At 40.1% G+C, this 4,765-nt stretch overlaps 1 non-coding gene across 1 annotated transcript; it reads left to right on the forward strand.

Annotated features, from left to right (window-relative positions):
- Window positions 1–342: 342 nt before the first annotated feature.
- LOC130937402 (small nucleolar RNA R71) lies at window positions 343–446 on the forward strand. The gene has a single exon (XR_009068624.1). It is a non-coding gene; the product is annotated as a small nucleolar RNA R71 (small nucleolar RNA).
- Window positions 447–4,765: the final 4,319 nt, after the last annotated feature.

Raw genomic sequence — 4,765 nt, forward strand, 5'->3', positions numbered from 1 at the left:
TCTTCAGAGGAAGCATCCTTAGTACTGCTTGGTGCATTTTGCATTCCAGACAGACTTTGAGAAATCAAATTGACTTGTTGAGTCAATATCTTATTCTGAGCCAAAATGGCATTCAGAGTATCAATCTCAAGAACTCCTTTCTTCTGACTTGTCCCATTGTTCACAGGATTCCTTTCAGAAGTATACATGAATTGGTTATTTGCAACCATTTCAATGAGTTCTTGAGCCTCTGTAGGTGTCTTCTTCAGATGAAGAGATCCTCCAGCAGAGCTATCCAAAGCCATCTTGGATAGTTCAGAGAGACCATCATAGAAAATACCTATGATGCTCCATTCAGAAAGCATGTCAGATGGACATTTTCTGATCAATTGTTTGTATCTTTCCCAAGCTTCATAGAGGGATTCACCATCCTTCTGTCTGAAGGTTTGGACTTCCACTCTAAGCTTACTCAATTTTTGAGGTGGAAAGAACTTTGCCAAGAAGGCATTGACTAGCTTTTCCCAAGAGTCCAGGCTTTCTTTAGGTTGTGAGTCCAACCATGTCCTAGCTCTGTCTCTTACAGCAAAAGGGAATAGCATCAGTCTGTAGACCTCAGGGTCAACCCCATTAGTCTTGACTGTGTCACAGATTTGCAAGAACTCAGCTAAAAACTGATGAGGATCTTCCAATGGAAGTCCATGGAACTTGCAATTCTGTTGCATTAGAGAAACTAACTGAGGCTTAAGCTCAAAGTTGTTTGCTCCAATGGCAGGGATAGAGATGCTTCTCCCATAGAAGTCGGGAGTAGGTGCAGTAAAGTCACCCAGCACCTTCCTTGCATTGTTGGCATTGTTGTTGTTTTCGGCTGCCATATCTTCTTCTCCTTTGAAGAATTCGGTCAGGTCCTCAACAGAGAGTTGTGCCTTAGCTTCTCTTAGCTTTCGCTTCAAGGTCCTTTCAGGTTCAGGGTCAGCTTCAACAAGAATGCCTTTGTCTTTGTTCCTGCTCATATGAAAGAGAAGAGAACAAGAAAATGTGGAATCCTCTATGTCACAGTATAGAGATTCCTTGAGGTGTCAGAGAAAAAAGAAAAATAGAAGAAAGAAGAAGGAGAAAAATTCGAACTTTAATTAGATGGAGTTCGAATTGTGCATTAAGAACTAATGTTAGTCCATAAATAGAAGGATGTGAAAAGAAGGGAAGTAATATTCGAAAATTAAGTAAAAAATTTTGAAAACATTTTTGAAAAAAGATTTTGAAATTAGAAGTTAAAAAAAAGATTTGATTGAAAACTATTTTGAAAAAGATGTGATTTAAAAAGATATGATTGGTTTTAAAAAAAATGTGATTGAGAATATATGATTTGAAAAACATTTTAAAAAAGATTTGATTTTAAAATTAATGACTTGCTTGACAAGAAAAGATATGATTCAAAAATTAAACCTTCCTCAACAGAAAAGGCAACATACTTGAAATTTTGAATCAAATCATTAATTGTTAGCAAGTCTCTTTGAAAAAGGAAAGAAATTGATTTTGAAAACATTTGATTGAAAAGATATGATTTGAAAAAGATTTGATTTTGAAAAACTTTGAAAACTTGAAAAAAATTGATTTTGAAAACAAAATCTTCCCCCTTGTGCCATCCTGGCGTTAAACGCCTAGAATGGTATCCATTCTGGCGTTTAACGCCCAAAATGCTACCTTTTTGGGCGTTAAACGCCCAACCAGGTACCCTGGCTGGCGTTTAAACGCCAGTCTGTCCTTCTTCACTGGGCGTTTTGAACGCCCAGCTTTTCTGTGTAATTCCTCTGCTGCATGTTCTGAATCTTCAGTCCCCTGTACTATTGACTTGAAAATAGAACCAAGATCAAATAAACAAGGCATGCAAGACACCAAACTTAAGATTAGACACTAGACTCAAGCAAGAAACATAAAGTATTTTTGGTTTTTATGATTTTTATAATTTTTTTTTGTGCTTTTTCGAAAATTATATGGAAATAGAAAATAAAGGTTTCAGAATTCTCAGTTTGGATTCCAGGAATCATTGCAATGCTAGTCTAAGACTCCGGTCCAGGAATTAGACATGGCTTCACAGCCAGCCAAGCTTTCAAAGAAAGCTTCGGTCCAAAACACTAGACATGGCCAATGGCCAGCCAAGCCTTAGCAGATCATTGCTCCAATAGCAAGATTGATAGAGATCAACAAGCTATTGTGATGATCAGTTGAAACCTCGGTCCAATAAGATTAGACATGGCTTCACAGCCAGCCAGATTTCAACAGATCACCATGAAACACTAGAATTCATTCTTAAGAACTCTGAAGAAAAAAAATACCTAATCTAAGCAACAAGATGAACCGTCAGTTGTCCATACTCAAGAACAATCCCCGGCAACGGCGCCAAAAACTTGGTGCACGAAATTGTGATCACTACTTTTTCACAGCTCAAATAATCCCTAGTAATGGCTCCAAAGACTTGGTGCTCAATACCATGGCATAAACACAACTTCGCACAACTAACCAGCAAGTGCACTGGGTCGTCCAAGTAATACCTTACGTGAGTAAGGGTTGATCCCACGGAGATTGTTGGTATGAAGCAAGCTATGGTCACCTTGTAAATCTCAGTCAGGCAGACTCAAATGGGTATAGTGATAAACGAATAAAGCATAAAGATAAAGATAGAGATACTTATGTATATCATTGATGAGAGCTTCAGATAAGCGTATGAAGATGCCTTCCCTTCCGTCTCTCTGCTTTCCTACAGTCTTCATCCAATCCTTCTTACTCCTTTCCATGGCAAGCTCATGTAGGGTTTCACCGTTGTCAGTGGCTACCTCCCATCCTCTCAGTGAAAATGTTCCCATGCTCTGTCACAGCATATGGCTAATCAGCTGTCGGTTCTCGGTCAGGCCGGAATAAAATCCATCGATTCTTTTGCGTCTGTCACTAACGCCCCGCCTGCTAGGAGTTTGAAGCACGTCACAGTCATTCAATCATTGAATCCTACTCAGAATACCACAGACAAGGTTTAGACCTTCCGGATTCTCTTGAATGCCGCCATCAGTTCTCGCCTATACCACGAAGACTCTGATCTCACGGAATGGCTGGCTCGTTTGTCAGGCGAGCACTCGGTTGTCAGGCGATCAACCATGCATCGTGTATCCGGAATCCAAGAGATATTCACTAAGCCTCGTATGCTTGTAGAACAAGAGTGGTTGTCAGTCACTTTGTTCATAAGTGAGAATGATGATGAGTGTCACGGATCATCACATTCATCAAGTTGAAGAACAGGTGATATCTTGGAACAAGAACAAGCGGAATTGAATAGAAGAACAATAGTAATTGCATTAATACTCGAGGTACAGCAGAGCTCCACACCTTAATCTATGGTGTGTAGAAACTCCACCGTTGAAAATACATAAGAACAAGGTCTAGGCATGGCCGTGAGGCCAGCCTCCCAGTGATCAAAAGATTCAAAGATCTCAAGATGTCTAATACAATAGTAAAAGGTCCTACTTATAGAAAACTAGTAGCCTAAGGTGTACAAAGATGAGTAAATGATATAAAAATCCACTTCCGGGCCCACTTGGTGTGTGCTTGGGCTGAGCAATGAAGCATTTTCGTGTAGAGACTCTCCTTGGAGTTAAACGCCAGCTTTTATGCCAGTTTGGGCGTTTAACTCCCATTTAGGTGCCAGTTCCGGCGTTTAACGCTGGAATTCCTGAGGGTGACTTTGAACGCCGGTTTGGGCCATCAAATCTTGGGCAAAATATGGACTATCATATATTGCTGGAAAGCCCAGGATGTCTACTTTCCAACGCCGTTGAGAGCGCGCCAATTGGGCTTCTGTAGCTCTAGAAAATCCACTTAGAGTGCAGGGAGGTCAGAATCCAACAGCATCTGCAGTCCTTTTGAGTCTCTGGATCAGATTTTTGCTCAGATCCCTCAATTTCAGCCAGAAAATACCTGAAATCACAGAAAAACACACAAACTCATAGTAAAGTCCAGAAAAGTGAATTTTAACTAAAAACTAATAAAAATATACTAAAAACTAACTAGATCATACTAAAAACATACTAAAAACAATGCCAAAAAGCGTACAAATTATCCGCTCATCAAGGGGCATTCATCTCCTTGTATCATGGGCAAGTGGAATGCCAACCTCACATTTTCCGGACTAAAATCCAAGTATTTCCCCCGAACCATTGTGAGATAATTCTTTGGACTCGGGTTCATACCTTGATCATGGTTCCTAGTGATCCATGCATTGGCATAGAACTCTTGAACCATTAAGATTCTGACTTATTGTATGGGGTTGGTTAGGACTTCCCAACCTCTTCTTCGGACTTCATGTCGGATCTCCGGATACTCATTTTTCTTGAGCTTGAAAGGGACCTCAGGGATCACCTTCTTCTTTGCCACAACATCATAGAAGTGGTCTTGATGGCTCTTGGAGATGAATCTTTACATCTCCCATGACTCGGAGGTGGAAGCTTTTGTCTTCCCTTTTCCTTTTCTAGAGGATACTCCGGCCTTAGGTGCCATTAATGGTAATGGAAAAACAAAAAGCTTATGCTTTTACCACACCAAACTTAAAATATTGCTCGCCCTCGAGCAAGAGAAGAAAGAAGAGAAGAAGAAGAAGAAGAAGAAGAAGAAGAAGAAGAAGAAGAAGAAGAAGAAGAAGAAGAAGAAGAAGAAGAAGAGAATATGGTAGGTGGAAGAGATGTAGGTTCGGCCTAGGTAAAGAAGAAGGGGTTGTGTTGTGTGAAAATGAAGTAGAATGGAA

Source organism: Arachis stenosperma, chromosome 6 (assembly GCF_014773155.1).
Source record: "Arachis stenosperma cultivar V10309 chromosome 6, arast.V10309.gnm1.PFL2, whole genome shotgun sequence".
Taxonomy (NCBI): Eukaryota; Viridiplantae; Streptophyta; class Magnoliopsida; order Fabales; family Fabaceae; genus Arachis; species Arachis stenosperma.